Source organism: Ranitomeya variabilis, chromosome 3 (assembly GCF_051348905.1).
Source record: "Ranitomeya variabilis isolate aRanVar5 chromosome 3, aRanVar5.hap1, whole genome shotgun sequence".
Classification (NCBI taxonomy): Eukaryota; Metazoa; Chordata; class Amphibia; order Anura; family Dendrobatidae; genus Ranitomeya; species Ranitomeya variabilis.
Genome location: NC_135234.1, coordinates 649,974,000 through 649,986,026, shown reverse-complemented (window position 1 = coordinate 649,986,026; position 12,027 = coordinate 649,974,000). Strand labels below are relative to the sequence as shown.

Genomic DNA, 12,027 nt, shown 5'->3' with positions numbered 1-12,027 from the left:
TATATATATATATATATATATATAATAGAAAAAATTGGAACAGCACAAATCCTTTACTTATCTTCGGGTGCAAGGCCCAGGCAACCCGTCCCTTGGTTGCTTTCAGTCCATATAAGTCACAAAAATAGGCAGCACTCCATATTCTCAAGATAATCTGCAGGTCTTTATTGAGCCCACATCTCGTGCAACGTTTCAGCTCTCAACTGAGCCTTTCTCAAGCTTGAGAAAGGCTCAGTTGAGAGCTGAAACGTTGCACGAGATGTGGGCTCAATAAAGACCTGCAGATTATCTTGAGAATATGGAGTGCTGCCTATTTTTGTGACTTATATATATATATATATATATATATATATATATATATATATATATATATATATTTATCCCTGTTTAATAAATCGAATTGGTCTTCAGGGGTTTTATAGTAGAATCATGGCCATCACCATCTTCTTGGAAAACCAGCATAGGGGTTGGCTGTCCATGCTCTTGGTAACCATCTGTTTAACACAAGGAAATATACAACAAGAAACCACAGACATGCAAATAAGGATTACCATAATAATTGTACCAATCTGTGTCAACGATTTCTGCCATCCCACCATCAATTCAAACCAAGTATCCTAAAGATCACCAATTCCTGATTTATTCTTAAGTTCCTCAGATAGGGATTCAAGTTTTTTTTATAGCTAAGGTAACCTTTCCATTCAGACCTGTGTTATCGGGGATAAAGTTACAGCAAGTTTCTCCAATCATTTTACATACCCCTCCTTTCTCTGCTAGTAACATATCCAACGCCATCCAATTTTGGAAAGCCATAGTGGATGTAGCTTCTAACTGTTCAGCTATCCCCTTTAATGCATGCCTCACTTCTGAACAGGTTGCAACAGCCGGCAGACTCTAAGGCCGCTATTTGGTCATGAATTGTCATGACAAACATCAGGACCACACAATCATGATCTGAGGGCACCAATTGGGATAAAGAGGAAGCCCCCACACTCTGTTAACCATTTATAATGATGCAGTCACTATTGACAGCAGCATCTAAGGGGTTAAACAGATTTGTACGGTGACAACACTGATCGTGGCTGATGCAGCAATTTGTCAGCTATAGAATACAGCCGACAGCTGCAGGATTGTCACCTGTATGGGTGTGCTATTCTCTTATGTCTCAGGTCAGTTAAAAGACATATTGGCTGTCATTAAGGGGTTAAGTGTTATTTTAGCATTAATTAGCACATTTTACTGGATGGGCTTCCGGCCAACCAGAGAACAGATCTACACATACTAGGACATATTCACACACTCCTACCTTGGGTAGCTGTATGTAGTCAGCCTGCAGTCTCTGAAACGGGTAGAGAGGCCTGAGTGTCGCTTTCTTAGGGACCTTTTTTTTTACCTAGATTGTGCTGTGCACAGATGAGACATGACTGTACGAGTTTCGCCGCTACGTAACTGAAACCAGGAGCGATCCAGAAGGCATTTACCATGGTACACATGTGACATTTTGAGGCGTGACTGGGGCCATGTGTTACTTGCGCCATGATTAGGAACAGGGACCTTGGTATATACAATTTATCCTTATTCTCCCATACTCATTTCGAGTTCAGCTCCCATTCTCCCCCGTGTTCCTTCTCTGTTTGGGCAGCTGGAGGGATTTCAGGACATCTAGGCTCAGTGTGGCTGGAATACGCTGACTCCTCGCCACCGTCCACTGCCCCCTAGGCCGCTTTGCTGCTACTTTAGCAGCCTTGTCCGCCCTTCTGTTGCCCTCTACCTCCACGGAGTCACCATTTGTGTGTGCTTTCACCTTGACGATGCCAACTTGGACTGGTAACATCAATGCCTCCATTAATTGTTCCACCAGCTCTGCTAATGGGCTTACCGGCTGATGTAAGAAACGCTCTGCTTCTCCAGATAGGGCCATAATCATGGGATATTTCCCATCCATTACTCAAATCTGTGTAAATATTAGCAACTTTACCTGCAGCGGCTCCATTTTCTGTTGGCTTTAGACAAACAAAAAGACGGAGTTGTTGTCCAGTCACCAGAAGTCCCAGCCCAAATCTATGAACCGCACAGAGAAAAAGTCGTGTTTGCCATACTGTTGTGAATTTGGATTCTGGGCTCCCCCGGTGGCTACTGGTGGAATTGAACTGGTGTTTCCATCTTCTCTGTTCACCTGTTCCCATCAAGATGTGGGAGTCGCTATATAACCTTGCTGCTCTGTTAGTTGCTTGCCGGTCAACAATGTTATCAGAAGCCTCTCTGTGCTTGTTCCTGCTCCTAGACAACTACTAGATAAGTTGGACTCTTGTCCATGTTTGTTTTTGCATTTTTGTTCCAGTTCACAGCTGTAGTTTCGTTACTGTGTCTGGAAAGCTCTTGTGAACAGGAATTGCCACTCTGGTGTTATGAGTTAATGCCAGAGTTTTAAAGTAATTCCTGGATGGTGTTTTGATAGGGTTTTCAGCTGACCATGAAAGTGTCCTTTCTGTCTTCTGCTATGTAGTAAGTGGACCTCAAATTTGCTAAACCTATTTTCATACTACGTTTGTTATTTCATCTTAATTCACCGCCAATACATGTGGGGGGCCTCTGTCTCCTTTTGGGGTATTTCTCTAGAGGTGAGCTAGGACTAATATTTTCCTCTGCTAGCATTATTTAGTCCTCCGGCTGGTGCTGGGCATCTAGAATCAACGTAGGCATGCTACCCGGCCACTGCTAGTTGTGTGTTAGGTTTAGTTCATGGTCAGCTCAGTTCCCATCTTCCAAGAGCTAGTTCCTATATATGCTGATGCTATGTTCTCTTGCCATTGAGATCATGACAGTTTGACCGGCCCACAAAGTGTTAATTGTTTGGGCTGAAGCAGGAGAAAAAGAAGTGTTTAAGGGAATTTTTTTTTTTTTTTCCCCTCAGAGTTTTGCTGCCTAGCCCTTAATTGCTGTCTAGCTGCTTCTTACCTCCTCTTAACCCTTGAATGGCTCTGTGTCCACCTGTTTGTAATGGATCTTCAGAGTGTAACTGCAGGTTTGAATAATCTCGCCACGAAGGTACAAAATTTGCAAGACTTTGTTTTTCATGCACCTGTATCTGAGCCGAGAATTCCTTGGCCGGAATTTTTCTCGGGGAATAGATCTGGGTTTCAGAATTTTCGAAATAATTGCAAATTATTTTTGTCCCTGAAATTTCGCTCTGCCGGAGACCCTGCACAGCAGGTCAGGATTGTGATTTCCTTGCTCCGGGGCGACCCTCAAGACTGGGCTTTTTCATTGACACCAGGGGATCCTGCGTTGCTCAATGTGGATGCGTTTTTTCTGGCCTTGGGGTTGCTTTATGACGAACCTCATTTGGAGCTTCAGGCAGAAAAAACTTTGATGTCCCTATCTCAGGGGCAAGATGAAGCGGAAATTTACTGTCAAAGATTCCGTAAATGGTCTGTGCTTACTCAGTGGAATGAGTGCGCCCTGGCGGCGACTTTCAGAGAGGGTCTCTCTGATGCCATTAAGGATGTTATGGTGGGGTTCCCTGTGCCTGCGGGTCTGAATGAGTCCATGACAATGGCTATTCAGATCGATAGGCGTTTGCGGGAGCGCAAACCAGTGCACCATCTGGCGGTGTCCACTGAGAAGTCGCCAGAGAGTATGCAGTGTGATAGAATTCTGTCCCGAAGCGAGCGGCAGAATTTTAGACGGAAAAATGGGTTGTGTTTCTATTGTGGTGATTCTACTCATGTTATATCAGCATGCTCTAAGCGCACTAAAAAGCTTGATAAATCTGTTTCCATTTGCACCTTACCGTCTAAGTTTATTCTATCTGTGACCTTGATTTGCTCTTTGTCATCTATTACCACGGACGCCTATGTCGACTCTGGCGCCGCTTTGAGTCTTATGGATTGGTCCTTTGCCAAACGCTGTGGGTATGATTTAGAGCCTTTGGAGACTCTTATTCCTCTGAAGGGGATTGACTCCACCCCATTGGCTAATAATAAACCACAATACTGGACACAAGTAACTATGCGTATTAATCCGGATCACCAGGAGATTATTCGCTTTCTGGTGCTGTATAATCTACATGATGATTTGGTGCTAGGATTGCCTTGGCTGCAATCTCACAACCCAGTCCTCGACTGGAGAGCTATGTCTGTGTTGAGCTGGGGATGTAAGGGGGCTCATGGGGATGTACCTGTGGTTTCCATTTCATCATCTATTCCCTCTGAAATTCCTGAGTTCCTGTCTGACTATCGTGACGTCTTTGAAGAATCCAAGCTTGGTTCATTACCTCCGCACCGAGAGTGCGATTGTGCCATAGATTTAATCCCGGGTAGTAAATACCCAAAGGGTCGTTTATTTAATCTGTCTGTGCCTGAACATGCTGCTATGCGAGAATATATAAAGGAGTCCTTGGAAAAGGGACATATTCGTCCATCGTCATCTCCCTTAGGAGCCGGTTTTTTCTTTGTGTCAAAAAAAGACGGCTCTTTGAGACCATGTATCGATTATCGGCTTTTGAATAAAATCACTGTAAAATATCAATACCCATTGCCGTTGCTGACTGATTTGTTTGCTCGCATAAAGGGGGCCAAGTGGTTCTCTAAGATTGACCTTCGTGGGGCGTATAATTTGGTGCGAATCAGGCAGGGGGATGAGTGGAAAACCGCATTTAATACGCCCGAGGGCCACTTTGAGTATTTAGTGATGCCTTTTGGTCTTTCTAATGCTCCGTCAGTTTTCCAGTCCTTTATGCATGATATTTTTCGCGATTATTTGGATAAATTTATGATTGTGTATCTGGATGATATTCTGATTTTTTCGGATGACTGGGACTCTCATGTCCAGCAAGTCAGGAGGGTTTTCCAGGTTTTGCGGTCTAATTCTTTGTGTGTGAAGGGTTCTAAGTGTGTTTTTGGGGTACAGAGGATTTCCTTTTTGGGATATATTTTTTCTCCCTCTTCCATTGAAATGGATCCTGTCAAGGTTCAAGCTATTTGTGATTGGACGCAGCCCTCTTCTCTTAAGAGTCTTCAGAAATTTTTGGGCTTTGCTAACTTTTATCGTCGATTTATTGCTGGTTTTTCGGATATTGCTAAGCCATTGACCGATTTGACTAAGAAGGGTGCTGATGTTGCTGATTGGTCCCCTGACGCTGTGGAGGCCTTTCGGGAGCTTAAGCGCCGTTTTTCCTCTGCCCCTGTGTTGCGTCAGCCTGATGTTGCTCTACCTTTTCAGGTTGAGGTCGACGCTTCTGAGATCGGAGCTGGGGCAGTGTTGTCGCAGAAAAGTTCTGACTGCTCCGTGATGAGGCCTTGTGCCTTCTTTTCCCGTAAATTTTCGCCCGCTGAGCGGAATTATGATGTTGGGAATCGGGAGCTTTTGGCCATGAAGTGGGCTTTTGAGGAGTGGCGTCATTGGCTTGAGGGGGCCAGACATCAGGTGGTGGTATTGACTGACCACAAAAACTTGATTTATCTTGAGACCGCCAGGCGCCTGAATCCTAGACAGGCGCGCTGGTCATTATTTTTCTCTCGGTTTAATTTTGTGGTGTCATACCTACCGGGTTCTAAGAATGTTAAGGCGGATGCCCTTTCTAGGAGTTTTGAGCCTGACTCGCCTGGTAACTCTGAGCCCACAGGTATCCTTAAGGATGGAGTGGTATTGTCAGCCGTTTCTCCAGACCTGCGGCGGGCCTTGCAGGAGTTTCAGGCGGATAGACCGGATCGTTGCCCACCTGATAAACTGTTTGTTCCTGATGATTGGACCAGTAGAGTCATCTCTGAGGTTCATTCTTCTGCGTTGGCAGGTCATCCTGGCATTTTTGGTACCAGGGATTTGGTGGCAAGGTCCTTCTGGTGGCCTTCCCTGTCACGAGATGTGCGAGGCTTTGTGCAGTCTTGTGACGTTTGTGCTCGGGCCAAGCCTTGTTGCTCTCGGGCTAGTGGATTATTGTTGCCCTTGCCCATTCCTAAGAGACCTTGGACGCACATCTCGATGGATTTTATTTCAGATCTGCCTGTTTCTCAGAAGATGTCTGTCATCTGGGTGGTGTGTGACCGTTTCTCTAAGATGGTCCATTTGGTTCCTCTGCCCAAGTTGCCTTCTTCTTCCGAGTTGGTTCCTCTGTTTTTTCAAAATGTTGTTCGTTTGCATGGTATTCCTGAGAATATCATTTCTGACAGAGGGACCCAATTCGTGTCTAGATTTTGGCGGGCATTCTGTGCTAGGATGGGCATAGATTTATCTTTTTCGTCCGCTTTCCATCCTCAGACGAATGGCCAGACCGAGCGGACTAATCAGACCCTGGAGACATATCTGAGGTGTTTTGTGTCTGCTGACCAGGATGATTGGGTTGTTTTTTTGCCATTGGCAGAGTTCGCTCTCAATAATCGGGCCAGCTCTGCCACTTTGGTGTCCCCGTTTTTCTGTAATTCGGGGTTTCATCCTCGATTTTCCTCTGGTCAGGTGGAGCCTTCGGATTGTCCTGGAGTGGATGCTGTGGTGGAGAGATTGCATCAGATCTGGGGGCAGGTGGTGGACAATTTGAGGTTGTCCCAGGAGAAGACTCAGCTTTTTGCCAACCGCCACCGTCGTGTTGGTCCTCGGCTTTGTGTTGGGGATTTGGTGTGGTTGTCTTCTCGTTTTGTCCCTATGAGGGTCTCTTCTCCTAAGTTTAAGCCTCGGTTCATCGGCCCGTATAAGATATTGGAGATTCTTAACCCTGTTTCCTTCCGTTTGGACCTCCCTGCATCCTTCTCTATTCATAACGTTTTTCATCGGTCATTATTGCGCAGGTATGAGGTACCGGTTGTGCCTTCCGTTGAGCCTCCTGCTCCGGTGTTGGTTGAGGGTGAGTTGGAGTACGTTGTGGAGAAGGTCTTGGACTCTCGTGTTTCCAGACGGAGACTCCAGTATCTGGTCAAGTGGAAGGGATACGGCCAGGAGGATAATTCTTGGGTGAATGCATCTGATGTTCATGCCTCTGATCTGGTTCGTGCCTTTCATAGGGCCCATCCTGATCGCCCTGGTGGTTCTGGTGAGGGTTCGGTGCCCCCTCCTTGAGGGGGGGGTACTGTTGTGAATTTGGATTCTGGGCTCCCCCGGTGGCTACTGGTGGAATTGAACTGGTGTTTCCATCTTCTCTGTTCACCTGTTCCCATCAAGATGTGGGAGTCGCTATATAACCTTGCTGCTCTGTTAGTTGCTTGCCGGTCAACAATGTTATCAGAAGCCTCTCTGTGCTTGTTCCTGCTCCTAGACAACTACTAGATAAGTTGGACTCTTGTCCATGTTTGTTTTTGCATTTTTGTTCCAGTTCACAGCTGTAGTTTCGTTACTGTGTCTGGAAAGCTCTTGTGAACAGGAATTGCCACTCTGGTGTTATGAGTTAATGCCAGAGTTTTAAAGTAATTCCTGGATGGTGTTTTGATAGGGTTTTCAGCTGACCATGAAAGTGTCCTTTCTGTCTTCTGCTATGTAGTAAGTGGACCTCAAATTTGCTAAACCTATTTTCATACTACGTTTGTTATTTCATCTTAATTCACCGCCAATACATGTGGGGGGCCTCTGTCTCCTTTTGGGGTATTTCTCTAGAGGTGAGCTAGGACTAATATTTTCCTCTGCTAGCATTATTTAGTCCTCCGGCTGGTGCTGGGCATCTAGAATCAACGTAGGCATGCTACCCGGCCACTGCTAGTTGTGTGTTAGGTTTAGTTCATGGTCAGCTCAGTTCCCATCTTCCAAGAGCTAGTTCCTATATATGCTGATGCTATGTTCTCTTGCCATTGAGATCATGACACCATACGCTGTGTCTCTCCTCGGACCGTGCCGAGTTACCTGATACCACACAGAATTTGCGCACACTCCAGCACCAACACAAATCTCGCCATTCCACATGCGGTCAGAGACAGGACGGCTAATTCTGGAAGAGGGACAACACTCTCAGACACACATAACCAGACGGACGGACAAACACAAAAACTGACCGTCCTCTGTAACTGGGATTTCTATCTCAGACCTTGTGCACAATGCTAGGGTTCAAAGAGGTTTCTACCGTTTTTTGCACTACGTGGTTCGACCACCCGTGATTCTATCACGCCATGCTCCGCACCCGAGACATCTAGGAGCAACTTTGCGCTCACCGTATCATAGACAACCTCCAATCCCCCTGCTTGCTACACACAGGCAGCAGACTCAATACCCCAAAACAGTGCTGGTATGACACATGGCATGCAGCAGGCTACAAGCAGTCAATCACGGTTTATGTTCCTCACAGCCAGTAGCCGTGGGTTCTTTTAAGGCCACCAGGTGTACATATCCCACATCCACCGTGTCAGGGTCGACACAGACACTCAGCAAACACAAGTACAGAACACACAGAATGGTTCGAGAAACACAGGCAAGTACTACAGATTCATAAAGGAATCAGCAGACTTACCGTGTTTTTATGGAGGTGATCAGTCTCCTTGTCTGGACGCTCTCCCTCGATCCATTCCGGGTGTCAATGTCTGGGGAGTGCACACACAGACTCCATACTTTCACCTCTCTCTGTCTTCCTAGAAAAGATCCTAACACCACTGGTTAGGACCACCAGATCATATCTACTGGACACAGGACACTTCCTCAATATAATCAGACAGCTTGATACGGTACCACCAGATAGCCTTCTGGTTACTATGGGGTAAATAGTCTCTATACTTCCATTTCCCATGAGAAGGGTATCCAAGCATCTAAATCATTACTGGAAACCTCCAATATGTCCACCAGTTCCATACAACTGTGTCTGGATCTACTAAAACTAGTTTTATATGAAAATTTCTTTTAATGAGGACACTTTTTACATCCAGCGACAAGGGACCGCGATGGGCTCAAATGTCGCACCCGCGTACGCAAATGCGTTCATGAATTCATTTGAGAATTTTGTATACACGTATGATAGATTTCAACAGTACATTAGCTGTTATCACCGCTACATAGATGATATCTTCTTCATCTGGACGGGACCAACTGACTCGTTACAAGCATTTCATCAATCCCTCAATTCAGTCTGCCCAGAACTTCAATTCATCATACATTACGATTTGAAACAGATTTCTTTGTTAGACACTCTTGTGTGCAAAGAAAGGGCCACCTGTCTACTGACTTGTACTCGAAATCAACGGACTGTAATAGTCTCCTACATTATTCAAGCAGCAATCCGAAAGCCACACGCAACAGTCTTCCTCGTTCCCAATTTACCAGAGTAGCCAAGATAGTCTCCAACCCTGACATGCTCCCTACACGCTTGGAGGATATGTCCCAAAAGTTCAGGAAAATAAATTACCCCTAACACCTACTTGATCATGAGAAGTCACTGGCACTGCAACCCCAATCACCACTCCAGAGACAAACCAACAGGGACAGGGTACCTTTTGTCCACACCTTTTATCCTTTCATGCCCAAAATAGAGTCTCTCATCAAAAAACATAGGCCATTACAGACAAGAGCTTATCCTAATATCACAAGCTTTTCAGTACCAGCCCTTATCTGCAATAGAGGAGTCCCTAATATCAAGGACAGATTGGTCCGGGCAGATATAGGCAGCTCACGCCCAACGACTAGCCAAAGTGTGTTAACAACACACCGCCACGGTACGTTCCCCTGCCTCAGTTGTGCCTCCTGTTCTAACATCATTAAGTTAGATAGCGTCACACACCCTAGAACGGGTAAATCATACCCCATCTGCGGCTACCATACATGTGACTCCAACTTCGTGGTCTATGTTATAAAATGTCCCTGTGGCCTCCTTTATGTGGGGGAAACGACACAACATGTCAAGGATCGTATAGCAAGCCACAAATCAACCATCCGCTGTGACAAAACATGACTACCCATTCCTGAACACTTTATTAAATTTAGACATACGGTAGCACAATTGAAATACCAAGTAATCGAACAGGTACCCAGACTGAGGAGGGGGGGCAACCACATCAAGCTACTTAAATTGAGGGAAACATTTTGGATCCACAAACTGGAGACCCTAACCCCCAAGGGCCTCAACAGGGAAATTGACTGGCTGCTGTAATGCTCCACTAATTTTTCACTTTATCTTCCAGACTCGCTGAGCACCCGGTCCACTAGGTGAGTTTCCCACTATATATTATTTTTCCCCCTCCTATATATATATATATATATATATATATATATATATATATATATACACATATTTTTCCCCCCTCCATTCTATTAGGATTTGGTGTTTGAACAGATGCATTCTACCACATCCCCTCTATATACAGCTCTGCCACGCTTTACAACTCTGGCCTGATTACCCCACCTTTATAACAGTCCTACTTTTATATGCCCATTAGTACTCCTGACAGTATCAGCTTATTTATATACGTATACATCGCGCTCTCGGGAGCATACATAGAGGCATATACTAGTTCCTTTAGCTATCCTATTGGAGCAGTTACACATGTGAGCGCAGCTAGGCACACCTAACTCCTGGCATCCTGGTGCCCTCACACGCACACAGCGCCTAGTGTGCATGCGCGGTATCTCTAGTGCAGAGCGCCACGTCATTTCCGGTCAGAGGGGCCGTACTTCCGGTACGGTGCTGCCCGCGGTGGCACTTAAACCCGCCGCTTCCCCCATTCTCACATGCCACATTCAGTAGGGCGCGGGAGCGCCGCTTATACAGTACATCCATAATATTACAGGTACCGTATCTAGCCCACTACGCTGCGCCACCACTGCCTCTTCAGACTCTCTTAAACTATATGGATATCTTCCACAGGCCCATCATAGACGTGACGGCCTCTCTGTTGGACATTCACTCCTTACTAAGGATCTAATACCTAATACTGCTTAATTGCATCGTTATCATAATATCAGCAGGGATCAATACCTCACTCTGCCCCCCCAGCGTGACCATTTACATTCAAGGTGACAAGGGGACCTTGTATACATACTGCATTTAGACGCCTCACATATGTTACTTACATTTACCTCTATATAACTTTTCTATTATCCATCACAGCGACAGTTTGTACTCCAAGGGATCTATCCTCCTACCCTACGTCTGCCACTCCCACATGTGTTTAATCGTAAACCAAGGTAACCAGCTTATATTATCTTAAACATCCCTCATTCCGGTCAATGTCCTAGACACTTTGAATCAAACATTGTTGCTCTTTACTAGTAGTCTCAGACCATCTCTGGCTCCTCTTTTTGTATATATCTGTATATATATTTGTGGATATCGTTTATGTTTACTTTTATCCATTGGTGTGTGTATATATTGTGTGTATATTATGTTTTTGTTTATTCTCACACGACATTATCTTTGCCTTTGTTGCTAGTTGAAATCTGATATTATCTTTATTTCCGTAGCAACCACATGAATAAGACTCGGGAGGGTCGAAACGTTGGGTTTCTATTTGTACAATTTTCTTTTGTGGCAACATTGTTTGTGAACACAATAAACTTGTGAAATACTTTTGCATCATACCGGTTCGGAGTGTGCGGTAATTTTCAGTACCTCCTTATTTACTTGTTTTACCAGCACCTCCTTGATTTTGACCTGAGGGCACACCATTACTTCCCTTATGTGCCCGCAATAGGCGCGGGTGGAATCGTGATCCGTCTGCGCCTATTAGGTCGTTAAATGCCGCTATCAAACTCTGCCAGCAGCATTTAACAAGCGCTTTAGGGCCGGAAATACGCACACTGTTCCCTGTCACGTGATAGGGGGTCAGCGGTGTGTCGGCATGACAATCAGAGGTCTCCTTGAGACCTCTATGGTTGTTGATGCCAGATTGCTATGAGCGCCACCCTGTGGTCAGCGCTCATAGCAATGCAGTAATTCTGCTACATAAGGGAGAACTGAGCATCGCCTCTATGTAGCAGAGCCGATCGAGTTCTGGCAGCTTCTAGCCTCTAATGGCGGCTATTGAAGCATGCCTAAAGTAAAAAAAAATTTGATTAAAAATATGAAAACCTTTAAAAAAAAATAAAAGTTTAAATCACCCCCCTTTCACCTCATTCAAAATAAAACAA

The 12,027-nt window shown here is 45.2% G+C and overlaps 1 long non-coding RNA gene across 1 annotated transcript in view; it reads left to right on the top strand.

The window, feature by feature from the left end:
- The window catches only part of LOC143818459 (uncharacterized), a 54,221-nt gene extending 43,143 nt beyond the window's left edge, over positions 1-11,078 (top strand). The window contains exons 3-4 of the long non-coding RNA XR_013224560.1: positions 10,083-10,107; positions 11,009-11,078. This is a non-coding gene — a long non-coding RNA (uncharacterized LOC143818459). The remainder of the gene's footprint in view (positions 1-10,082; positions 10,108-11,008) is intronic.
- Positions 11,079-12,027: the final 949 nt, after the last annotated feature.